This window comes from Brienomyrus brachyistius, chromosome 6, assembly GCF_023856365.1.
Source record: "Brienomyrus brachyistius isolate T26 chromosome 6, BBRACH_0.4, whole genome shotgun sequence".
Classification (NCBI taxonomy): Eukaryota; Metazoa; Chordata; class Actinopteri; order Osteoglossiformes; family Mormyridae; genus Brienomyrus; species Brienomyrus brachyistius.
The window spans coordinates 24,091,029-24,118,705 of NC_064538.1; the positions used below are offsets into that span (position 1 = coordinate 24,091,029).

The 27,677-nt window shown below is 41.4% G+C and overlaps 1 long non-coding RNA gene across 3 annotated transcripts; it reads right to left on the minus strand.

Annotated features, from left to right (window-relative positions):
• Nucleotides 1–1,298: 1,298 nt before the first annotated feature.
• LOC125745080 (uncharacterized) lies at nucleotides 1,299–16,510 on the minus strand. 3 transcript variants are annotated; one of them, XR_007398556.1, is made up of 6 exons: nucleotides 16,372–16,510; nucleotides 15,917–16,055; nucleotides 10,023–10,239; nucleotides 2,484–2,614; nucleotides 2,251–2,354; nucleotides 1,299–1,913 (listed from the first exon to the last, which is right to left on the minus strand). It is a non-coding gene; the product is annotated as an uncharacterized LOC125745080 (long non-coding RNA). The 3 variants fall into 3 exon arrangements; XR_007398554.1 differs by having other exon boundaries at nucleotides 2,455–2,614; XR_007398555.1 differs by lacking the exons at nucleotides 1,299–1,913; nucleotides 2,251–2,354; nucleotides 2,484–2,614 and adding an exon at nucleotides 8,498–9,097.
• Between the last annotated feature and the right edge of the window lie 11,167 nt (nucleotides 16,511–27,677).

Consider the following 27,677-nt stretch of genomic DNA (forward strand, 5'->3'; position numbering starts at 1 on the left):
AGTCCCATGACTTATTCTCTGTGCTCCTTTCCATTATAGTGGCTTGAGAACATGGGACTTCACACATGTTCTTGCAGCGAGTCAGACCCTACCTTGCATGTAAAACATTAGGGACCTGTCTAATTCCTCTAAAACCAGTAATTTCAGCAGTCATCATAGTTGGTAGAACTAATGACCAGTTAGGTACTTATCACTTCTAAGGGCTTCAGTCCATCAAGCAGTTTAATTGCTCTTTGAAGATGCAGTGTTCTCTCATAGTTCTTAATGTTTACTATTCACTAATACATTACATCCTCTGAGGGCTACATCATCATGTCTGGAGGATCCATGGGAGATATGGGTCAGCATGCTCCTCAGGCTGGTCTCGTGTGGACATCAGGTCTGCTGTGTTACGGCTTAAACGCCATGATCGACCCACAGCGTGAGCTGCACCAACTTACAAAAGAAATCTTGTACTTAGGGGTCCCAAGAGCCCTAATAGCACATAGGCAGCGTGTGACTGAGTCGACTAAGCCTCTGTGCCTGTGATCAGAAGGTTGCTGGTCTGAGCCCAGCCTCAGCGTGTCTGTGGGCCCTTGAGCAAGACCCTTAACCCCCAGCTCCCTAGGTGCCACAACAGGTGGCTGCCCTTTGTAGCCAAGCATTCTCTCATAAAGAGTAAGATGGGGGAGGTGAAAAGAAAATTTCCTCATGGGGATCAACAACGTATTGCTTGTTATTATTGCTTATTATTATTACAGACAGGCAGATTAGCATAAGCCTCAGCTACTTCCCCTATAGCTATTTACTGGGAGTTTGATATAGGACTCTGATATAGATACAGGAATGTGAGGGAATGCACCGTGGCCAGTTTGGCAGATTTGTAATAAAACATTATTTTATCTAAAACAGGAAACAGGCTGAAAATTCCTGTTGCGGGGACCAGGATGTGGGATGGGTTTCAGTTCTTTCAGGTCTATAAGATGTTATATTACGTGTAAATTCATAAAATTTTAACAATAATAGAGTCGTTCAGCTAGCTTTACAGGCAATATGGACTAATGAAGTAGTCATTCCTTACTACTTGCTGTCCTGCAGTAGGACTGGGCTAATGATTGTACCAAACCTAACAGAATGTTAATGACACTTACAGCCACCAACCACATAGAGCCACTTGTCAGTTTGTGTAAATTCTCAGGAGAACTGTGGTAGACTACAGCTTCTCAACAGGAAGTAATGGTTCGGAAAAGAGAAAAAAAACATATCAAACTTAGTGTGCTGCCTTTGTTTCTTGAGGGAAATATGATGATTGCATAACTAATCCATGTTCATCCCATTTTGTAAGTTGCAGAGCCTCTGTCGATTTGTGCCAGTTTACATACTTCTCCTTTTCCTCTTCATAGTAAGGGTGGCCTTTCTGGTTTCTCTCTCTCTGCCTCGCTGTTTCACTGTGTTTCTAGCAAAGACAAAAGATGAGAGAGGCAGCTGGGCGAAGCACAATGAATGAGTGAGAGCTTCCCCGGCACTCCCTCCTTACTGCCGGTTTCACACCCGCGGCTCAGCTGTCATCCCCGAAACTATTTGAGCCCGTCGAAAACATGTTCATGCTCAAGGTGTGAAACTGTTGAAGGAAATTGTGGGCTCCTTGCTTCTCCAGACCACTTTATTCTTCATTGGAAAGAGAAAAGTTAAAGAACCAGACTGGGAAAATTAGAAGAGACTGACTGGTAAATTGAAAAAGAAACGACTTATAGGATGCTGATCAGAGATACTGCCTCCATTAGCCATCAATCAAACATATAGTAGTTCTTGACAATACCATTTAAAAAATACCGGAGTTAAAAGCACATAATGATAATTATTATTATTATTAATATTATCATGCTTCATCTTGTCAGTGTTCATTCCTGGTGATGGTATTCCTCTGTAAGAACCTGGAAAAAAATCCAAGAGAAATTATCAGAATTTCACTTTCAGAATTATATTCTCACTGTAGAAGAAACAGGATTGGAAGAATGTCTTCAGCTTAGAACTTGGATGCTGGCAAAGACTTAAGAATACCATGGACTGCAAGGAAAATAAACGTGAATTCTAGCTGAAATCAAATTTTCATTTGAAGCACAAATGAAAGTTAATACTTGGAAAACTTGAAGGTAAAAGAAGAAGAGAATGGCCAGCAACTAATATAGTTGTACTACTTATGTAGTTTATTACCATGACAATGAGCACTAGGAAACCTAAAGAACCAGACAGAAGATAAAACATTGTCACCATGATGACCATCCACTGCTGACACAGTCCTCTTCTACTGTTGTCCAATACAGGAGGTGGATTTTGTCTTGCACCTCTACCAAGATCCTTTTCTGTATGTGACCCTGAAAAGAGTTGAAAACAGTAACAAAAGTCTATGAGAGAAATGCTCTGCACAGTTCTGTTAAAATTCTCTGAAAGGAAAATTTGAGAATATGTACACACAAGTAAAACCGGTGGAATCTTGAATATACCAAAATGGGATGTGATCCAAGCATTTATATCTGCTTGAGCACCTGCCAACACCCAGCTGGACTTAGAGCTGTCAGCCTTTAATGAAAAGGTACAGAGAAATTGCCAGAAAGTGTGAACAGATTGGAGGTACCTGCAATGCAAATCACAAAAAAATAAGACATTAAAACAGGAATACAAGCATATCGAAGATTGTAGCAACAAAGAGGATCAAGGTCTGAGATCCCCATTGTTGTGTATAAACAGGCAGAAATAATTGTACTTTTCCAGTCTGCTAATTAATCCTGATTCAGATTTAGTCAGGCTCACTACTCCAACAGAGAAGCACTATTAATTGTTACGCTAGTCCGATTAAAAAATTTTTAAAAGAGAACAAAGTGTTAAGTTCTCAGATGGAAAGAACAGCTATGCACTGTCATGCAAAAAAATTAAATACCATTGCATTATTTTAGTAACTTAATAACAAGAATTACATTACTAGGTACAAAACAATCCAAAATGGCATTTTAGATTGTTCTGATTGCCCTGATTTGTAACATATGGCTTTTGGAGTCTTCAGCTAGAGCACAGGTGTCAAACTGCACTCCTGGAGGGCTGGAGCCCTGCACATTTTTGGGTTTCCCCTCATTTAACACACCTGATTCAACTCCTTGTGCTAATTACCACACAGCTCTTGGGCTGAATCATTTGTGGTGGAACAGGGAAAGAACTAAGCTACACAGGGCTCCGGCCCCCCAGGACTGTAGTTTGACACCCGTGGGCTAAAGTGACTGACATGTTCCAAGATTAACAGAAAACTTACCGAGTCTCTCTGAGAAGCTGTCAATTAAAATACTCCCTTAGTGGTTCTTTTTATGTAACAAGCTAACAAATATGTGTCAATATACTAGCCATTCTCTTAAGAATCACTAAGTTGTAATAAAACAGATGGTCATGTCCATTTGTGGAGGATATTTCTTTGGCAAACTATCATATGTCCATGCATCCATTTTCAGAAATCGGACTAGCAGAATTTACGCAATTTATGTGGCGTATCAGCCAACCATTTCGGATCAGCACCCCCGGCACAAACGGCGATAGCCTCAGGAGAGTTGCTGCACAGAGAAAGACACAAGAGAAATGATCACAGCATACCCGGCCATATGCGTAGATTTAGGGGAGGCAGGGGAGACACGTCTCCGCCCATGTTGAAATTGGGGGCTCATCCCCCTCAATAATATCATATATAATATAATGCTTAATTTTCAGAAAATACACACGATTAATATATCTCATCACATAATTTAAAGTTTTTTCTGAAGTTTTTACTTGGAGAACTCCTACCCTCCATTAAAATGGTTTAGTCTTGACTGGCAGATACTCGCTTCCTGAGCCGCGTGCGAAGAGACTGTATAGCGAACGGCGGCAGGTCATGTGCTGTTTTGTATCGTACATTAACTTAGTGAAGAACTGGAATCTTAACCAGTTTTAAACAATAAAAGATTGCCTGAAATGGTGGGATTTAAGCGTCTCGTCGATTAGGTTTCATGAAGATTATCTTGTTATTTGATTGTGCAAACTTGTTAGTTAATAGCACAGCAGGAATAGCGACGCTGATAACGCTGCGCTACATAGCATGTGTCTGTCGCAGTTCTCATTCCACTGTGTTTGGTGTTATGGCATAAGAATGTGTAAGAAGCCCGTCAAAAAAAACGAGGCCAGACCTGGTGCTTATTTGGCAGACGCCATGAAGTAAATTACTCATTTAATATAAACTCAGAATCATTCAGTTCTTAAACAGTGCTGGCAGAAAGGCACATTTATTGCTACCAAGAGATTTAACAAATCCCCTATAACCTCTATAAGTCTCTAGAAGAAGATCTCCTAGTTGCTATTCAATGTATTTGTGCAAGTGATTCTTTCTGGAAGGTTATGGTGTTTGTGAGAGAAGACATGGTGAAGGAGAGTGACAGGGGCATCAAGACCCTGAGGTGCATGAGGTCATTTCTCCAAATTGCATGGCCTGACATTCGCGGCGGAATCTCGCGATCTGTGCATAATTTTAACAATTACCGCAAATTTAGCGTACATGATGCGGGATATTGCCAGACTTAAACTGCCGTATTGGTGAAGATGGATATCACTTTCTGTAACGGCAATAGTTACGAATAAAAAAAACGAACTGTATACAGCGCGACTATAGAAGCACCCTGTAATGCAACATAACGTCACACGTGTGTCCCAGACATACCCGTTGCCTCTCCCGTCCCCCTGCTCAATGTTAGTATGAAACCGATGCACCTGCACCCGCCGAATATAGGGAGACCAGCAGTAGCAGTGCGAGTACACTGCTTTCAAAAAGCTTATTTTTCTGCCTCTCCCGCCAGAGCACTACCACTCCAGCAGAATCAATGCCCCCTTCTGCTGTCCTGCTTAATTCCTGGGATTGCACCTTGGGGAAATCCCACCCATCTAGTGTTCCCCTCAGTTTCCACCTCCCATTTTCATTTATTTCCCCCAGTAAACATACCCCAGTAGAACTTTATTCACCCTATCCATGCCACCTGGTCCTCCCCTCCCATCACATTTAGCATCACCAATTTACATGAACAGTTGTCTTTAGGCTCGTTGCACTGATAAACCACATGAATTTGGAAAGCCCAAACCCAACACAGATAAAGCTACAAGCCCAGAGCTGAAACATGTCCACCTGTGCACTGCGCCTTCAGCCTCTTACACTGGAGACTGTCAGAACATTCTGCAGTGTGTGTAAGGGAATGAGCTGTGGAAACATTACAGCTCTCAGCTGCAACTCTGTTCCAGTGCTTGAATATTTTGGACACCTACCTAACGTCTGTGAATGTTGGCGTAACTGCTGTGGGGGTAGTTCTGGAGGAGCATGGTAAGCTCCTCTGGGGTCTTATGCTGTTTTCGGAATCTTCCTAGAAGCACACCTTGCACTTGGAGTGAAATATATGCAGTTTGACAAAAGCTCATACCTGTATGCATGACCATATCCTTTTTCTGGGATCAGTGATGCTGATGTGGTATGGAGCATGAGAATGAGAAAAGCCAAACTTGGATTTAAGGTTTCTTTTTTCTCTGGTTCTCCATTTTCTTTGGAATGGAGATTTAATTAGTTTCTTGTGCGAAACCATAGAGGATCCATTTGTGGTCCTCAGCTCAGACTTAAAAATGGTGCTGTGGTCTGCTTATGGAGTGCCAGAGGTGTGTTTACAACCTGTATTCCCTGACCATCATGTACAAATAATAGCTATGTGCGTTTCCCCTTGCATGATGGAAATCGTCCCATTTCATGCCTTATGTTCCACATGGAAGGATAATTCTATTTACTTTACTTGTACTGATGCTTTTCATCCAAATTGATTTACAATGTGTATCTTGATATTTTCCACTGGAAAAAAACGGATTTGCTACTCTGCATCAGGGTTAGGAAAATAGTGTCCATATTAGGACCTTTAGCTTTTAGGTTACAAGTTCATGCCGTTAACTTTATTACTAAAATCCTATAACCCTTGGGCATGTTTGTAGGGGCCACTGGAGTGGATGATGGATATTTCTTCATAGTGCTGGGATATTTTCCCATAATTACAATTAACTATTTTACCCCCAGTCATTGAACCAGAGGCACATGTAACATGAAAAACCACTCATAAAAAAATCAATGTAGAGAAAGCACTCCTTTAACAAATAAGGGACTTGACCTGAACATTTGAAGTTTTCCTGATGTGAATATGCTCCTAAAACATTTCCAGGCTATGAAGGGAAGTTGTTAAGTAATTAGTCTATAAATTACTGCAATTAGGAGCAGTGCATTCTGTGCTGCAGGGAAAGCAGCAAGGACCTTTTAAGACATAGGCATTAGCTGCAGTTCTTAAGCATATCCTCACGGGGCTCACAGCTCTATTTCTGCTTAGCAAATAGTGCCCAGGCCAGATATCACATCTGTCACACTCAGCTTGGCTTTAAAATTCAAATATCAGTTTCTGTCGGATTAATTGATGCCTCTTTCACCTGGTGGAAAATAGAGGGTATGCTAACTGTGGCCATGATATTTGTCATTAAGTGTCAGTAGGACCTTAATAACCCTCCCTATCCAGAAAGTTCCTTTGTGTATTACGAAAAACAATTAGTGAATGATAATGCAGTGTATCTCCAACATTACCATTAAATGTTAATTGTCATTTTTATTGTTCTTAACGGTGTGGCTAATTGTAGCTATCCATGCAAATACTTCTAGTAACACAAATAGTCAATTTATCAAAAGTTGGCTTGAAGAATTAATGTATATACTCACTCATGGAGGAAATAATTTCTCACTGTTGTAATTTTCTTTGTTTATTTTGGCGCCATATTAGACGCCTTACCAGTGAATTTAAGCTCCAAAAAACTGTAGATTTCAGTTTTTTTTGTAGATTTTGTAGACTTGATATTGTATAATAGGACACTATACTTACCTTAAAACCTTCCATTGTCCCTTACATTATTTGCATAGTAAGTTGACAGCATTCCGGAGAGTTTGTGGATTGCATGCGATTTGAAGTATCTTACCGATATCTGTGTTGGTAATATCAGAGGACAATTGCAAAAGGATAGAATGGCAAATGCAAATGACCCTGAAGAGCTCTTTGAGCACCTTGACACTTCTTGAAGTTTAATCTCAGATTGCTTTGCAACAAAGGGGTTTCTTTGTTGTAATTTAATGGTTTAATTCATTCTGACAATTATTTTGATGAGGGTTAACGGGTAATTAATTGGAGGATCTAATTAATTGGGAAGGTAGGAATTAAGGTAAAGATTTCTACTGGGACATTGTTAATTACTTAAGCTTTTTGGTAGGCTATTTAATTAGATTTAATTTGATTTGTACAGTGGTGAAATTAGTAAGTAAAGTTAACTGTCACATCTACTTGATTATACACAAAAGCTGTGCTCAAATGGCTCAATGTGTTGTTCTGAGAATTCTGGAACAGAGTAGGAGCCTGCATGGTCTCTACACTGTTCAGAACAGCTAGAAAAACAAACACTCCCAGATATGCTGTGGTCTTGAGCCATTTACACTCAGCTGCAGCTTTCAATGAAATTCTATTGAGAACTAAATATTTGAAACTGTTAACTGGCTCTATGCCAGGTAGTATTCCACATGCTCTTGCCAACAGTCTACTAATGGTCCATTAGTAATGGCATGCGAGGCAGTGGAAGCTTCTGAGAAGGATGGGGGGAGTGGCTGACTGTTCCATTCCACATGTACTGTAATCCCCCCCCAGACACCGTTGGTCCTGAAGAGCTATTAGAAGGGTTCATTGAGCTCCAGGAGACCATTTTAAGAAGTGAGCAGTTCACATTGGGTATATTTCACAAAAAAAGTAAACTTGCAAACAATATACACTACCAGTCGAAGGTTTTCACACTTTTCCATTTATTTCATAATCTGTAGATTTTTTACTCTTATTAAGCACTGGAAAGTTGAGTGAACGACTATGAAGTAAAATTTAAATCAAATAAAACACATTTGCTTTAAAACATGGAGAGGGTTTGTAACAGTGCATGACTGTCATCCTATTACCTTGTTGTGTGGTGATGGAATAGTGAAGTTCTAGGATGTCCTTTAACTTTAAATGCACTAGTTCATCCCATGAAGCAGAGCAGTATTTAATGTCCCTTGTAGAAATAATCCCTCAGATTTTCTCTGCTGTCGTAGCTGCAAGAGCAGGTTACTTAGATGAATCAAAGATATGACATTTTCTTGCTAATAAAGGTACTCAAATGGTGAACATGCTGTAAATTTATTTGTTAGCAAAGAATATTTTGAGTGTATTTTTAGTAAATGTTAAGTGAGTAACACGCAAATGTAGAAAACCTCAGCATGTGCAAAAACTTTTGGCTGGTTGTGCATAAACTGACTATTAGATCAGTGCTGTCAATTGTTTTTTTAATGAATATATTTATTACATTTCAATCTTTTATTATCACTGTAATACTCAGCTAAAAATGTGGACAAGTAAATGCATGAATGTATGGGTAAGTATTTTTTTTTATTGTCACGCCCATATGGCGCTTGGATTAACACAAAAAACATCAGAGGATGTATTTGAGCATCCCCCTTTGCATTTGAGCATCCCCTTTGCATTTGAGCATCCCCCTTTGCCTTTGAGCATCCCCTTTGCATTTGAGCATCCCCATTTGCATTTGAGCATCCCCTTTGCATTTGAGCATCCCCATTTGCATTTGAGCATCCCCTTTGCATTTGAGCATCCCCCTTTGCATTTGAGCATCCCCCTTTGCATTTGAGCATCCCCATTTGCATTTGAGCATCCCCCTTTGCATTTGAGCATCCCCTTTGCATTTGAGCATCCCCCAATACATTTGGTCACATTGCAGGCACCTGGAAAAAGGAAAATTCAGTAGGAAAGCAAAAGTTTAAGAAAATGTCAGGCGAGTCAGCCGCATGGTCCCCTCATCAAGTGTCTCCCCATCTACATGGACTCCAGAATGCTGCCCCCAGAACGTGGACTCAACTTGGGATAGAAGTAAAATGACTAATTGAAAACAGAGGACTGTGAAGTTCATGTCCAGGCTGGGTTCTGGCTGTCATTAAACTGCTCACTTTTTCCACCTGTTTTCCAAAACAAAACAAAAAAACAGAAATAGAGAGCAATTGGGGCCAGAAAAATTATTTTTCTGTCCTTCTGAATGTCCTTGAACAGAAAGCAGACAGATGTAAAAGAAATCTGACTTCTACGCTCTATTAATGTCTTTGTCTCCTGTAAGATACAGGGAGTGACAGACCCAGAGTAAAATTACCACACAAAGTGTGGTAAAAGCCTTCAAAATCCAAAGCAAGGCTAACTGAAGTTTGAAGAATCCAGGTGAGATTCTCCAAGAGTCCAATATTGATTTTCAGATTAACAGAATTTGTCTGCCAGACAGATAATGGTGGACAATGTTTCAGATTATATTTGTATTATATATATTTATATACATATTTTTTTATATTTATATAGTGCCGTTCACAATAGAGTTGCCCCAATGTCCATTATATGGGTGTGTCGTGGTATATTCCTGTATCATTTATACTAAATAATTCTAAGACGGGGAAAAGGGAAGACAAGGAAATGAAAGAAAGTCAGATGACAATAGAGGACAGGAACCAAAATGCATTTTTTTGGACTGTGGTAGGAAACCAGAGTACCCAAAGGAAAACAATCACATAGGGAAAGCATGTGAATTCCCTACACATTTGGCTGAATGCTAGAATTATACCAACTCTGGAGGTATAAAGAGGCATTACTACTCACGCAGTGCTGGTGTTGTCCTTTCTGGAGTCTAAAGTTATTTTTAGCGGCATTTATTGAAATATCCAGTAAGTGTATTCGTAGAATTAGATCTCTCTCAACATTCAGTGATGCCACTTGACAAGATTCAAAGGCGTTTGTCTGATATCTGGCTATTAGCTTGAAATAGCCTCTTAATTTGTGGCATGTTTGAGTGTCTATTGGGGGAGCTGTGGGGGGTGGGGGAGTTATTGGGGAAGTACTTACCTTTTTATTGAGCAATCAAAGTGAAGAGATCCACTTCAGTCCAGAATGAATGTTCCTGAGCTTGTCCCCTTGTCTCTTTTGTATAAACACTCATTATTTCACTTCAGCTGCTGCCGGCAAGGTGGGAAGTCATGTGGGCTGTTAGTCTGTGACCTGGTCCATCCATCGGTCCTGGAGCCTGTCTCTGGCAGCACGGGCCACAAAGCTGGGCTACACCCTGGATGGGAGGCCATCACAGGGTACATATACATGTATCAGCCATAACATTAAAGTCACTGACAGGTGAAGTGAATAACATTGATTAACTCATTACAATGGCACCTGTCAGGGGTGCCATTACATATTAGGCAAAGGAACAAATCGTGTTCTTGTGTTGGAAGCATTGTGATGGCTAGACGACTGGGTCAGAACATCTCCAAAATTACCGGTCTTGTGGGGTGTTCCTGGTATGCAGTGGTCAGTACCTACTAAAAATGGTCCAAGGAAGTTCAACTGGTGAATCAGTAATGGAGTCATGGGCATCTAAGTCTCATTGATGCGCATGAAGAGTGATGGCTAGCCCATATAGTCCGATCCTACAGGAGACCTACTGTAGCGCACATTGCTAAAAAGTTAATGCTTGCAATGATAAAAAGGACATGCACAGATACATGCACAGATAAGTCAAGCTACATTTTTAGCTCTATGCCATTAAATCGGACTCCGGTCCATATTACAGTATACATGCATGGGGCTGTGGAGCATGTGCCGAGCGCCTAGGCCTGTCTGAATCCGACTGAACGCAGACATGCAGAAGTAAATCAACTCCCAATCTCATTATCAGGGTGTCTTAGTCCGACTTCAAGAAATTTGATTTAGTGCGATTTCAGTCGGACTAACGTGTTTACATGTACTTTCAAAGTCCGGTTCTAGCCGGACTAACACAATAATTTGATTATCTTAGTGTGCATGTAAATGTACTGACTGTTGCAGACTAAGTACACCCCTTCATGGCAACAGTATTCCCAGATGGCAGTGGTCTCTTTCAGCTGGATGATGCACCCTGCCACACTTGAAAAATTGCTCAGGAATGGTTTGAGAAATATGAAAATGAGCTCAAGGTGTTGACTTGATGAGGATAATCTACACAATATTAGGCAGGTGGTTTTAATGTTATGGCTGATCGGTGAATACACGCACTATCATAGTGTTGTTTTAAGGATCCACTGCTTTGCAGTAACTGCATGTATTTGAAGCTTTAATTGACCCTCAGGTATAATGGGTGGTGGGTGGCTTTGTGGGTTAGGACTATACGCCAGTGATTGGAAGGTCACTGGTTCAACTCTAGTTGGCAGAGTGATTCCACTGTTGGGATCTTGAGCAAAGCTCCTATACTTTTAGGAACTAGCTCACCCTGCTTCCTTAATTGTATGTTGCTTTGGGTAAAGTAGTCTCGCCTGAAGTGACGTTTTTCTTAAATACCATTGGAGAAGTTCAGCCCAACCCAGCATGACAACCTCAACAACAACCTGTCCTATGAGGCACTGGTTCTGCAGTGAACCTCAGACTTGGAAATTTACCTCAGTGTTGTTTTTTTTTTGAGATTTTAACCAAGCAGCTACTGTTTCCAGTGGTGTGGTAATTCAATTCTATTGAGAACAAGGTTTAGCTTATTTTTGTTTGTATTATTTTTTTTTGTATTTATGTTTTCTTTTTATCCTTTTGTATGTAGTTATTGAACATGGGCTGGTATTTCAGGAATTCGTTTTGATGGCCTTTCTTTCTCCCCTAACACAATGCATATTTAAGGTGCTCTGTTTTTCCGGTTGTGGCACAGCAGGCTGTATAGGTCCACTGTGATGTATCTTTTTCATCCTGACAAGAAGAGAAATTAGATTCTTAGACTGTAATTTTATGTGTCCTAACAGCTCCATGGGCATTTACGTATTTAGGCTCATTTTCCTATCCATGTAGACATCTACCTCAAGACCACAGCGTTATTCAAACGGAAACCACTGGTCTGGGATGAAATTGATAGGCAATGCTCCTTAATATGAGGGTGGGGGGGTTGGGGTCAGAAGGTTCTATGCTCCTTTTTCTTCACATCATGAACACAGTGATTATTATGTATAAGATGACTGTCACTCAGGATGACAGAAGCTTTAGAAGCTTTTGCCAGAGTGTAGAGCTGACTTTCCATTCTGGATTAAAGGAGAAACGATTCCCTACTTAGAAATGAGTAGCAATGTGCAGTGTAACCTGTCTGACCTAGTCTGACCATTTGAGGGTGCACCAGATGTACAGTAACTGTACTTATCTTATCTGAGTATCTGTTCTTTAAACATTGCATAAATTTTCAGTTTAGAATTTTTCAAGGGTTTGGGTATGTGGAACTGATAAGATAACATGGTTGGTTTCCTCAGTCAGCAGGACTGGGATTACCCTCTACAGACACACACACACAGGTTGGTAATTATATGTTTGTGGGGACTCTATTCATTTCTATGGGGAAAACCCTGATCCCAACATGACAACCGTAACCCAGCCCTAACCTTAACCATAAGTAAGCAAACAAAATACAAGACTTTTTGCAGTTTTATTTTTTTGATTGCAGTCATGGATTTTTAGAAAACTAAGTTTCCTCCAAAAAAAAAACAATGGGTATGCGTCACATTATGCGGACATTTGGTCCCCACTAGGTAAGGTATTTCTGGACAACACACACACTCACACACACATATACCAGCTCTCAAAGATTGTCCCCAGGGTCTTGGGGTTTGAAGTGAAAGCCTTATGGTTCTTTTGTATGACAGCAAACATCTCAGTTGTTATTGCTTGTTCCAGCACATGCACCTAGCTGATCCAGGAGAGATACAAACGACGACAAATGAGTTTCCTTGTTTGAATTACAGTTTACTAACTATTGCAGTGACATGCTAGGCCATCCCCCACTGCCTCTATGTGCCTTTATATGTCTCTATATGCCTCTTTATGTTCTCAGCATCTTCTGTTTGAAGTCCTTCTCTTGCTACACCCTGCAGTTGAAGAAGATAACAACAGGACTTCTTTTGTAATAACGTTGCGCAGTCACATGAGAACAATCGCTGGCAAAAGGAGTCCTTTAAATGCATTCTGACCTCCTCTGGTTGTTATGGTAAAATGTAGACTAGAGCAGCTGCCCACTTATTATAATTTAATTTTAATATCCTATTCGTTTTCTTTATTTCCCGAAGAAGAATATATTTCTTCTTTGTGGAAAAAGTCCTCTAGTCACAGGTTTGGATATGGAGAGAATAATTCTTACTGTCCTACACAATCAAATGTATGCAAACCAATTTAGAGCACAAGGATATGAGGTAAAATCTGGTTTGTGAGGATTAGATGGTCAAACAGAAATTTCCCAGGCAACTTTAACAGCAAAAGGCCTTATTAATCAATTTTTATCTGCTCTGGGAGAACAGAGCATCTTTGAGGGGATAAAAGGGAATATTTGCATGTTGTCTGTCAACACTGAATGCACATTTGCCTTAGGACACCCCAAAATAACATGGCCATGTTCAATGCTGTCTACTGTCTCAAAAGAGAGATAAATCTGGAGTGTAGCATTACAGCAGTAACTCAGCAGCGGGACGAAAACTCAGACATGATGGACATGCTACAATCAGCACACAGTGGGGGAACGAGCACGTTTACGCCGCTCTGGCTCATTAGTGAAAATGAGCACACCCCCATGGCAATAACCCAGTGGGGGAAACAAGCTGGCAGCCAGAGCTATTCCTTGGTGGGGGGAGGGGGGCTCAAAAAAAGATCCCCAGGAGTGGGCTGCGCTCGATGGGGGGGGGTTCAGAAAAAGATCCCCAGGAGTGGGCAGTGCTCGTGTGGCAGTGGTTTGGAGTTCTTCCCTGCAGAAGACAGCAATTCTGACTCAGGGGTGCCCACCTGCAGGACTGTCTGACAATTGCGTGAATGACTTTATGAGGCCGTGTAAGGAGCTGTTAAGTGTTTTATAGAATTACTTGCAGGGGGTAAAGGAAAACACTGTTAGTGGGCCTCCCAGTTCTTGCAGTATTTTCAACCCACCCATTGTGTGACAGCACTAAAATAAATGCACATGGCTGTGAGCACTTGGCCATTTTAGTAAACAGGATATTCAGGACCGTTGCGTTTTCCCCTTCATTCTTTTGGGAAATTATTGCTGCCTTCCTGTACATATAGTATGAAATTAGCTGTGTCCCCCTGAAAAGAACGTGTACTGCTTGGTGCATGGCCTGTGCCAGCAGCCTTTTTTAGGGAGCAAACTTTATTCAGAAGATGGCAGCTATCAGCAACATAACTATTCAGCCACATAAAGGGGCAATTTATAACTTATATGATTGGATCCAAATTAACTTGTCTGCTAAGGTTGTGAACCTCACTGGGTTTTTTTGTGTCTACAGCAATATTCTCTGCTTTAGGCAGAGCTTTGTCACTAGCTTTATGACGCTGAAAGCCTAGCAGGACAAAGGATGACATTTCTCTCATGTTCTTCCAAGCACTTAATGCTCCTTGAAACCCTGGTGGATTGTTGGTTCCATGACTGACGCGATCTGCTCTTGTGCCCTTCAGGGATTAAACAATTATTCTTATACTGCAGAAGAACTGCTACTTTGGAACCCTTGTTTGGGCTTGAATTAAGTCTGTTTTTATGGGCTCATCATTATCTGTATGTGTTGCTTTCTATAAATTCTACTAAGTCAATTTCATCTTTAATAGTATTTCTCCCAATGATATGTTAATTTAAACTATGCTCAAGTGCCCGTTTTTACAATGGCATTATATTTCAACTCCTTTATTCCATTGGAAGTTATTCAATACTTTTTTAAGGACCTAGAAAATTTTTTATATACTGTATATATTCCTTCTGTATGTTTAACCTGATTAAATAAATCAGTCTATTTGTAACAAGATTGTTGACTCTTACTCTCAGGAAAACTGTGTAAACATACATCAATTACAAGTATCTATTGTTTTGTTAAACCTTTGTTTAAAACAGTTTTTATGTATCATGCATTGAATGCCTTTTCATAAAGGAATACTTCACATGTGGACCCAATAAACCCCAAGTATTCCACTGTTACATTGTGTAACAGCATGTGGAACGTGTAGTTTGTTCGAGGGGAAGGGGTCAAAAAGGTTGCATTTCCTTGTAATGGGCTGGGGTCCAAAAAAAAAAATCCCCAGGGACCTTAAGTGCTGCCTCAGCAAGCGAGAGACGCCGTGGGGGATTCTGTCCCTCAAGTGTGTACGTGACTTTTTCAGTGTGTGTTCAGGAACTCCCTGGCAAATACGATCACTGGGTTTAGGCATCACACGAATATGCCCCCCTCCTTTTTGTTTCCAGGGTGAGAATTGTTGATGATTAATCTATTTTTGAGGGCAGTGTGTGTGTGCGTGTTCCCTACAGTGTAATAAAAACTTGTTATTTATATGTTGTGGGCACCATTTTCAGGTCCCCACAAAGATCTGTGAATGCAATCAAAAAACTAAAAATGCCAAACGTCCTGTATTTTGTTTGGTTACTTATGGTTAAGGTTAGGGCTGGGTAGGGGTTAAGGTCATGATGTTGGGATTACAGTTTTCTCCATAAAAATGAATGGAGAGTCCCTACAATGACATAACTACGAAGGTGTGTGTGTGTGTGTGTGTGTGTGTGTGTGTGAATGTGATGGGGTGGGGTGGGGAGGGGTGTCACGGCTCATTAAGCACAGGAAGAGGCTCTCAGTCTGCCCAGTGACTGCCAAATGTAGGATATCAAAATGAGACATTCCCTTTGGGTTCCCATGACAAACCCAACTCAAGAGAGGATTTATTCCACCAGTTGGAGGTTTTCCATTTTCATCATATATGTTTACATGCAGAGCATTGTTCTCTCATACCTTTCACCCGTGTGATGCACGTCATTTATAATTCCATCTCAGAGCACTTTTATGTTTCTTGCATCGGCTGTCCTCCAGTTCTGGTAATCCTGCATCAGGTTCCTGTATCGGTATGCTTACTGCATATTGTTCTTCCTGACTGCAAAGTGGGAAAATACAGTTACCAGTGGCTGTCTCAGTCCTTCCTTCCTGCTTTTCACAAGCATCTACGAGCACATTTCACCAAGGCTGCTGGAAATAAAGCTCCCAGCTGTCATCACCCTCGTTTGAGTAAACCTCAGTAAAGCCTTAAGTTTACTAACATTCTCTCTTCATTAGGACCACGTTTCCTTCAGACATGCAAAATCTGCAGCCACTCTATAACCACACTTGCTATAGCAGCACATCCAGTTAGCATGACGCCTAAAACAAAAGCACAGGTAATGGAAAAATACCTCATGTTTTAATTTACTCACTCAATCCTGGGAAAGGGGCTCCATCTGCAAGAGCAAGTCCCTGGAAGGCAGGGAAGGGGTTCTCCTGCAGGAGGAGGGAGCTAGCTGTGCTCCGTGTCCCGGCAGCAGAATGGACTCACAGAGAGATTCTAAAAACAGCTCTGAGCACTGGGGGCTATTCTTTTTCTGTAAGACACACCCCTTCACCCAAGCACCTCCTTCCTAGCCTTAGCCAAGCCAATCCCATGCCACTCTCTTAACCTATGCACAATGAGAGCTCTGGCTTACTGATCGGTGGTGTTAACATCAAGTATGAGTTTGTGAGGGGGGAGGGGTGTAGGCAGGCTTCTTTTTTACTGCATGCGAGCACTCTTGGGATACTCTCACATCAGGTCCTCAGGGAAACTCAGTGCTGATTACTGTGATTCTGGGAAACCAGAAACTCACTGAGCCAGACTCAAGAGATCAGAGGAAAGAGGGAAATCTTTGAGCAGGGAGATCTTCAGCCAGTCTGTGTAAAACCATCTCCTGGTATCTCATTTCAGGCAACATAGAACAGGGGCTCCTTTACTGATCAAATTCAATGGCCAGAAAAGTGGATAAGAACAAAATTAACAATAATAATGACACTTTATTGATTGAATTTTCTTCTCCATCCCATCTTGCTCTCATGACACACAGACACATACTTTATATTGCCAAAAGTATTGGGACAAAATCATTGAATTTAGGTGTTCCAATCACTTCCATAGCCACACGCGTATAAAAGCAAGCACCTAGGCATGCAGACTGCTTCTACAAATAATTTTGAAAGAATGGGTCACTCTCAGGAGCTCAGTGAATTCAAGCGTGGTACCGTGATAGGATGCCACCTGTGCAATAAGTCCATTTGTGAAATTTCCTCGCTACTAAATATTCCACAGTCCACTGTTAGTGGTATTATAACAAAGTGGAAGCAATTAGGAACAACAGCAACTCAGCCACGAAATAATAGGCCACGTAAAATCACAGAGCGGGGACAACGCATGCTGAGGCACACAGTGTGCAGAAGTCACCAACTGTCTGCACAGTCAATAGCTACAGACCTGCAAACCTTGTGTGGCCTTCAGATTAGCTCAAGAACAGTGCGTAGGTAACTTCATGGAAAGGGTTTCCATAGCCGAGCAGCTTCATCCAAGCCTTACATCACCAAATGCAATGCAAAGCATCAGATGCAGTGGTGTAGAGCATGCCACCACTGGAATTTAGAGTGATGAATCATGCTTCTCTGTCTGGAAATCTGATGGACGAGTCCTGATTTGGCGGTTGCCAGGAGAACGGTACTTGCCTGACTGGATTGTGCCAAGTGTAAAGTTTGATGGAGGGGAGATTATGGTGTGGGGTTGTTTTTCAGGGGTTGGGCTTGGCCCTGTAGTTCCAGTGAAAGAAACTGTTAATGCTGCAGCATTCAAAGCCATTTTGGACAATTTCATGCTCCCAACTTTGTGGGAACAATTTGGGGATGGTCCCTTCCTGTTCCAACATGACTGCGCATCAGTGCACAAAGTAAGGTTCATAAGGACATGGATGAGCAAGTCTGGTGTGGAGAAACTTGATTGGCCTGCACAGAGCCCTGACCTCAACCCGATAGAACACCTTTGGGATGAATTAAACCGGAGACTGCGAGCCAGGCCTTCTCATCAAACATCAGCCCCTGACCTCACAAATGCTCTCCTGGAAGTATTGTCAAAATTCCCATAAACACACTCCTAAACCTTGTGGAAAGCCTTCCCAGAAGAGTTGAAGCTGTTATAGCTGTAAAGCTTGGGCTAACTCTATATTAAATGCAAGATTTTAAAGCCTATGTATTAAGAATGGGATGTCAAAGTTCATGTGTATGTAAAGGCAGGTATCTCAATACTTTTGGCAATATAGTGTATGTAAATGAGAGCAAGCTTGGCAGTGAAGGGCAGTCACCTGCAGTAATGCCCATGGAGCTGGGAGTTAAGGGCCTTGCCCAGAGGCCCACAGAGGTGTCTAATATGCCAAAGCTTGGCTTGAGTCAGGGACCTTCCGATCTCAGGCCCAGAGACTTAGCCCGCTGCCCCCAGCAAGCTTTGCAATGAATTATCTATGAGGCCTCCTTAATAACATATGCAAGATCTTGCACATACCGTATGTATGAATGGAATGTGTGCAGAATTCCTTTGACGGTATTACATCTATTCACAGAACCCAGCCCTAATGTGTGAGGCAACATAGCTATCCACTGAGCCATGACACTGCCCCATTCACAAAATGCAGTTTCAGGTTATCTAGCAGAAGCTGTGTGATAATGATGGAGAGAGACAGACGAAAACCTCCTGCATGTGGAGGCTGAGGATGAGGAGGAAGATTAGAATGCAGACAAAAGTACAACAGCAAAGGGATCCTTAAATATAACTGGCAGAAATACAGACGCTCCTCTACTTACGAACTTTCAACTTCTGAACTTTCAGACATACGAACGAAGAAGACTGTAAGTCCAAATTGTGTTCATTGGGCTCCCGTTTCCTGTCCGCAACATCAATTTATTTCTGCGCAACAATTCCGGGTAGTACAACTTCTGGCCGCTACTCCCGCCACACAGCAGCGTAGCGTGCGTACTCCCAGCATCCTAGTTCTTTGTACTTGCAAACACCCTTAAAATGATGTTGAATAATGACTTACGACCATTACAAGTTAGGAACGGCTATTTGGAAAGTAACTCATTCGCAAGTAGAGGAGCGTCTCTACCTAGGATTGCATATGCTACTAGTCAAAAGTTTACTCTCACTACAGGTGTTTACAACTTTTCCTTTATTTCATAAACTACAGATTTTTTTTGCTCTAGTTATGCATAGGAATATTGAGCAAACAATAATAAATGAAAATATAAGTCAAATAATCCAAATTTCCATTATAACATGGAGAGAGTATGTAACAGTGCATGTCTGACATCCTAACTGGTTGGTGGTGATGGCATAGTCAAATTCTAGGCTGTCCTTTAACCTTAAATGCACTAGTTCATCCCATGAAGCAGAGCAGTATTTAATGTCCCTTGTAGAAATAATCCCTCAAATTTTCTCTGCCGTCGTAGCTGCTAGAGGAGGTTACTTAGATGAATCAAAGATATGACATTTTCTTGCTAATAAAGGTACTCAAATGGTGAACATGCTGTAAACGTATTTGTCAGCAAAGAATACTGAGTATATTTTTAATAAATGTTCAGTGAGTAACACACAAATGTAGAAAATCTCAGCATGTGCAATAACTTTTGGCTGGTTGTGTATAAACTGACTATTAGATCAGTGCAGTCAGTTGTTTTTTTATTATCACTGTAATACTCAGCTAAAAAAGTGGACAAAAACCTTTGGCTGGTAGTGTGTTTGTAAGCCTATTAAAATAAGCGAAGGCAACAGCAGAATAGCAGGCTTGTGGCAATAGCAGCTCCTCTGGTTTTCTCCCCTAAACAGTTTTATACTATTTCAGATCTTTGACTTTCAGGAACCATTTGTGGCCTTGTTCTTCAGATAAATTACTAAGGGCACTTTCCATAAGAATCTGATTAGTATGTTTGTCAGAAAAATGACACATCAGTATGGGACACCCAGCATGGGCCTCCGCCCAGTGTTTCTGGCCCATTGTAATAGCCTAATATGAGACAACAGATGCGAATAAATCAAATGATAAATGAATTCATTTCAGCCTTTGTTGCATTGAGTCAGAAGCGCGGACATATGTATTTGAGGAACATGCATGATCACAGAACAGCAGGAAATTTTGAGAGTCGTAAAGATGCTCACTGTAGTCATCTCATGGACAATGCAACTCAACTTTGACAAAATGTTTTGCGCCGTTGTCGCCTGGCAGAATAAAACAAATAAAGGAAGCGCATGTCAGGGAGATAAATTAACCAGCCCCCACCCCTCCCCGCCCCCCGGGACCTTGCATTTGCTTTTGAGATAAAAGCTTGCTCTGGGTTTTCAGAGAGACATTTGGGAGCATAGTTATATCTATGTATTTTAGCTACTTGTCCTCATCTTGCATGGACAAAATCATATTACATTTCCTATTCTCTTACCAGGTTCACGATACTAAGTGACACATAAGACTTTAAATGTATACTGTAATTATTTTTGTTGGCTGACTGCTGAGTTTAAGTACTTTAAGCCAAGATCTCACCATGGTTATTACTGATGTTGCTATGAAGAGTTTAACACCCAAACACAATGCCCTGAATATCTGCATTAAACAAAAATCTTTAGGTCGCCCAGGGCAGGGCGACACTGAAACACCTTGTTTTAAACATGCATAGTATCATACTATGTATGGTATAACTGCATTTAAAGCCCTTTCTGCTTGATAGACAGACATAGAAAAATAGGGCCTGCAGATATATTTATTTTTGTAGAGTGAACTAGGGCACTGGCCCAAGAAATCTGAAAAAACTATAGACAAATTGTGACAAAGTATAGACATTAACACCAACATTAATATGCATGGCAAAAATGCCAAATGGGCAGTGTGATAAAAAAGAAACAAGCTCTGGGGATCATTTTGATGGCTTCAGCTCATGGATACACTTTACTGAAATATCTATAGAGGCTAGTCTGTTGTGGATCTGCCTATGCAGAGCTTCAGCAACAGCGGCAATGACAACAAATATTGTATTAGCAAAGGTGCTAATATAAAAGCTACCGAAGCTTGCCTGAATATATAATTACATGCTCTCAGAGACTGTTCAGGTTGAGTAATTTCATCAAAGAAAACCAAAACTGCTATGAATGAACTGTTTTCCAACACTTCTGCCACAGATCATAATCTGCTTCCCTACCACTAGTACTGCATTTGTCTCCATAGAGGGACAAAGACTTCATAGTGAGAGTGAAGCAGCAAGCTATGTTGAGCACTGATATTGGATTATTTTTGTGAGAGAACATAAGTGGATCAATTGATCATAAAATCTCAGCTGTGGATCGACAAACACCAGGAAGAAAAATGTTAGGCAATCGTGCTCCCCTCCCAAGAGGAAGAGTGGCACTATTTTTATGCATTTGACACTCCAGATGATTTTTACCAGTATAGAGTCTTTGCTGGATGCTTGAGGTGATTGGGTGCAGCAACTGGAAACTTGGAACTCAGAATTCACATGAATCAATAACACAAAAGTGTTCCCTACACTGCTCTATCCTAAAATATTCTCTGCACCTCTCTGCATTCAGAGGTAACTCCAGTGGAATAAACATCATATTTTCCATTGTCTGTCACCTATGGAATTTTTACTGGAAATAAAATCTCTTTGGGGGGAAATTATACTTCAGTCATTGGTAGGTTTAGTAAAGCTTTGATATGCTGCTGGGATGGCCCATGGGCAGCATGACGTCTCAATGGGCACCATGATGGCCTCTGGGCAGCATGACATCTCAATGGGTTCCATGATGGCCCCTGGGCATGGTGGTGCAGTGGTTAGCACTGTTACCTCAGACCTCTGGGACATGGGTTTGAGTCTCCGCCTGGGTTACATGTGTGTGGAGTTTGCATGTTCTCCCCATGTCGTCGTGGGGTTTCCTCCGGGTACTCCGGTTTCCCCCCACAGTCCAAAGACATGCTGAGGCTAATTGGAGTTACTAAATTGCCTGTAGGACTGCATGTGTGAGTGACTGGTGTGTGAGTGTGCCCTGCGATGGGCTGGCCCCCCGCCCTGCTTTTTGCCTATAACTTCCGGGATAAGATCAGGACGCCCTGCGACCCAGTAGGATAAGCGGTTTGGAAAATGGATGGATGAAACGACCTCTGGTATCCTTTGTTCATATACAATATCCTCTCACGCTGTTTCTGTTTCTACAGTTTTATACCTTTAAATGCTATAAAAGTAACTGAATTCATGCTGAACAACTGCAATGCATATACTGTAGCATTAGTGCTTCCTTTCATTTTCATTTGCAGCTTGTTCAAAATGCACCAGCACAACTATTAACAGGAAAACTTAAGTATGAGCATATTTCACCAATACTGCCATGCCTTCACTGGCTGCCTTTAAAATTTTTGTAATGGCATCTTATCATGATGAGCTGCTTGTTCCTCAAGATCTGCTTAGATCTTCTAATCAGTTACTCCTAGTTATAGCTCAATCCAAGCTTACATTTGGAGGGGATCGTGTCTTTGCAGTAGCTATGCCCAGAGTATGGAACAGCCTGCCCTTACACCTCAGGTCGGCAACCAAGGTAACTGCCTTCAACTACAGGATGAATATGCTTGTTTTGGTGCTTAGTTCTTCATTTCTACCGATCTAGCTTAATGTTAAAGAATCCAGTCCAATATGCAAAGCTCCCGTGATGGTGTGGGAAAGAAACTGTCAAACATTCTGATTTAGTTTTATAATTTATTATCAGACCTCACTGCAACCTCACTGCAACCACACACCAGATAAGTGTTTTGGAAAATGGATGAATAATCCGAACCCAGAAATCTTGGAGAAACACACACTTCCACAAGTTCATTTAAATAAATGATGGTCGAGCTCTCACATCAGTTGACAGCCTGAAAAGAGCCATCAAATAAACTGAAGTTCAGATCATCAAATCATTAAAACAATTATTTTTTCAGCTCCTTTTACTTCACATTGGCAGTGAGATGTTAAACCTTTGCGGGGGTGACTGGTCAGCCTTCTGACGCTAACATTTGCATGCTACCAATAAGGATGGTGCACAGCAGGTCTGTAATTGACGTTAATGACACTCTTATTGAAATCGACTATTGGAATCCCAGCAAGGCGTTAACCCTTCATTTACAGATGTATTTGGTTAAGAGTCATTTTAAAATCTTATTCTGTTTTAAACTGTATTCCAAGCCAGGGTGAACAACCAGCCCACGCCATCCCAAGAACAATTACTGTAACATCTTTTGAATTCCCTGCTGGTTGTACTCTGATTCAGATTCACTAGCATAAATCTATTTTGATAGGAATGGTCTTTATTAAAATATGAAGTATCTTATCAATGTAAAATTAAGTTTAAAATAACGTGTGGAGTAAAGCATTTTCTCTATGTCAGTTATGATCTTATTCCATATAATAACTCTGTCATATTTATTTGTAACATAATTCTTCAACTGAAGCACAGTATTTTCTGCCTAAGGGTCAATTGCATTATAATATGTTTCTCTGAACCGCAATAAAATCGGTCTTATTGTACTTTTATTTTAGTTTGAATTATGGTTCTGAGGTAAGGAAAACTTTCTGCGGCTGGATTCTTCCTCTGGTGTATTGAACCGTCTCTGTTGTGCATGGAAACAACTATTTTCTGTAACTGTGAAAAGCTGTAACTTTTCATTGTTGACCTGCATGTTTTTACACCGTCATCCTGAAAACCAGAGTCTCTTTCAGGTTCAGTATGACACAGTCGTATTGCGGTTAAATGACGAGAAGAAGCATTTGTGTTTACGTGTTACCTGATTTGCTGGCTAACACCATGAAAGCCTTTGAAATAATCTTTCTTCTGGATGTCAAAGTCATAATGATCATCAGTGAGCAACCTAATCTGTTTGCTCTGCATTTAATATTCTAGAGTTATACAGTTACTGGTGACTATGACGTGCTCCTGACCACTGTCTCCTGGTTGGTGTGGATTTATTTTAATCAGTGTTAATAATGTTGGTTTTCAATCAAGTCACTTCTCATAATTGGAGACCTTTTTTTTCTGAATCTGTCCATACGCCTGTGGTTTTGATGTGAGTGTTTAATGCGTGCCTTTCCGGCGTTATACACCTAAACGAACTTCATCGCTGACTGGAACTGACGTGAGAACACCGTTGCCTCCCGCCCTCCACGTCACAGGTATGACTCGCTGGTCTTGTGGGCGTAAGTTCTTCTACAATCCCGTCTTACTATTTAGGTCAGCGATGTTGCTCTTTTAAAAAATTTCAGTCAGCTAATAACAATAGCAATTGTTACGCTGTGTCCCTGGTTCCATTAAACTTTGTGCCCTTAGTAAACTGTAAGTGGGGTCTTTGTAAAGTTGCGATGCTATGATTAAAATTCTGAAATTAATTCAAGCTCTCAAATCATCTGACTTATGAGCTGCCTCATGATATTTTTTAGTTGATTGTATGGACTCACGCAGCACTGATGTACTAGAACACTATCAAGCCTCCTGTATGAGGTTCTGTCCATGAGAAGCTTGGTCAGACAGCTGCAGCCTGCAGCGTTGTCAGTCCTCTTAGATTTAGATGGTCATATATTTATAATGGTCATATATTCCTCACTCTCTTCCTAAGAAGTCAATGCTGGCCAGTAATTTTCTGATCTGTTCTGAATGGGCACAGCATGACAGACAACAGAGTGAGGGTTTTAATATTTTCATACTGTTGCAGTTACTAAAAGTAATTATAAAGAATAAAAATGCAGTTTACAACAACAATCTGGTCAATTTTCAAATATTGCCTGAATAATAATTTTTGTAAAGGTTAACAGTGAGCCAGTATTGCTAAGCTCATCTGTTGATTGTGATTGAGTTATTAATAGTAAATGAAAAATATTATGCTTTGTAACACTATACTACATAAACAGTTGCAGAAAATGGATGGATTGATGGATATTATTAAATAAATATGAGTGGTGAATCTCAGTGGGTAACTCTGCAGTTTCACATCTGCAGCCTTAGAAGTTCGATCCTTGCCCCCAGCTCCAAGTGCCTGTATGCACTTGATGTATTCTCCCGGGTAGGTCCTCTGTGTTCTGACAGATACTCTTCTAGGATGTGCATAAACATAAACCTGCATGAACAGCAAAACTGATGGTGAGTCTTAAACGTCAAAAAATGTAGCCCATTTTCAAAGCTTTTCTTCCTTTTTCTTTTATTGCCAGTAAAGTGTTCTGACAGATAAAGGGAGGAACGATAGAATTTAGGAGGCCCATACGAAGCATATTGGCATACAAATAGTTATCTTTCAACTGGTATAAATAAATAGTTTTTACTGTTGTGACCGCATCAGGAAACCTCCTCTCCTTCCTGTCACGTCTGTGTCATTGCTGCTCGTCACTGCCCTACCCCCTCCAACCCCCACCTCCCACATGCAGCTTTGCTTTCAAAAATTTCTCACACTGAGGTCTTCTGGTGTTGATTTTTTTTTCCGTCAGCCCTCTTCCCAACACTGGGTGAAGGATTCACAGAGATATATTAACGGTCCTGTTCTGCAGCCCTGCCTCTTCAATTTCAGATGGTCCACAGGTGGGCTATGCAGACGTCTACAGAAGATGTTGTTGTGCATGACACAAACGTAGTAGAAGAGGATTAGGATAGCAGTGGATTTTTTTATTTTAGATGTGATATCAAAAAGTGTTTTTACTGAAGATCACATGGTAAGTTAATGGTAAGCACATAACAAAAAAGATTTAATAATTATTTCAAAAGAATCAGTTCTGACACAGCAAGCCATGCGCTTAATTGCTGAATGCGTATCTTTTGTGTTCATCACGAAACGTCAGGCTAAGGTGATTTATTTGTAGGGTGCACAATAAACCGTTTTAGTCCAGCCATAAAACCACAGACTCATATTACCTCCACCGCACCCCCCACCTCCCGCTGCCCCAAGGAATGTGTGAGTCTGCTAGCAGTCAGCAGTGTTCGCCTTTCCTGCTCCAGTGTTCCTGGCCAGGGCACCTCTGCGGTGGAGGTTCCCAATCATTAGCTGGCCAATGACGAGTGCGTTGTGAACGAGGACGGCCAGCACGCGCCGAGATCGCTCATCACATGCTCCAATCACGGGAGTGCAGCATTATCCCGGCAAAGTCATTAAGAGTAATCCACCTCTCCCACACATCTAGGACCTTGTATTCTACCAAACCCATCGCCCGCAGCTGTGTCCCCCTGCCTTGTAAGTCGCTTGACTTTAATTAAAGATGGGTCTTGTTAGCCAGGCTTTCGCACACCGCGTTCCCTGTGGAAGTCGTTAAAGGAGGCACTTCAGTGGGCAGGGTCAATGCTCACATACATCAGCCTGTGCTGGGGGGGCAGGTAGTGATGCACTGAGGTGGTACTGCCTTGTGGGAAATGGTACCGTGGGACACATGGGGGGATAAATCTTAACTCTGTAATGTAGAGATAGAGAGAAGCCTTTGGAGCCTACATTGCATGCGGGATTGTATGTGTGGGCACGAATGTGAATTATTCTGTACGTGCCTTTCTGTGCCTCCTGGTTGTCTTATGTTGCCTATGTGCTGCTCATAGACCTTCTCAAACCCCTGGGGTGCACCTGCAAGAAACAGATATATCCATAAATTAATGTTGTTCTTTCGGAAGGTAAAGCCTGGTAGATTGTATACAATCCGCTGAATTATTCTGTAATACACAGTAACACAATTGTTGGAATGCAGAAGGATTAAATGTCTTAGAGATGAAACACGACAAGAGAAGAGTCAGTGAGAGGGTTGTGAATGTAGCAATGCACTTTGAGGAATGAGGAAATCGTGAATAGGACACAGAAGGATATGGGTTTAGACAGGTGAGGAGGGGAGGAAGGTTAAGCAGTTTGCCTGAGAAAAAGATGGATGATCAAGTCAGTCAGGAGAGGAGAAGGAGGGAAAACTAGTGACTTACATAAACAACAGAGAGTGAAAATTTGAACAACTGCTGGATATCAATGTCCATGTTGCTTAATGCTGAAGTAATTGGGAAAATAGAGTGAGAAAAAGATTAGTACTCTTGGCCTTTGCTGATAACCTTATGAAATCATGTCCTTGCTGAGAACTGTGAAGTGTGTCAGGCATTGTGTGTGTGTGTGTGTGTGTGTGTGTAGTTGGAGGGGGGGTCTGAACATCAAGGATGGGAGTAAATGGTGATATGAGACTGATCAGTAGTGTAAGGGGATTACAGTGGAAATTGGTGCCAGTCTTCACTGTTAAATTAGGATTGATCAGTTTGCAGTGCTCTGAAATGCAGTGTTCTGAAATTCAATCTTTTCTACCCACCAACAAAGAAACGCTCCTGAGAGCTGAGGGTTGAGTTCTGCAGGTATCTCAGCCAGGTCAGAGTGAGCAGGGGAATATTAACATTCTCCTGGAGCGATTCCGCGTGTCTGCATGTGTCTGTGTGTGTCTGTTTGCGTGTGCGACAGGGGGCCTCACATTAAAATTTCAGTCATTCCTCGACATGCCCGGGTCCTCTCGAGGAGAATCATCATCACTTTGTCAGTTGCTTTGTTCATTTCTTTGCGCGCTGCCTGCCTGTGAAGAAGCCGCGCAGTGACTTGTCAGCGTGCTTCGACATCCCCCGTGAGACACCGCACTCTTCCCGGCTTGTTTAATGAAGAAGTCAGCCTACAGACATGTC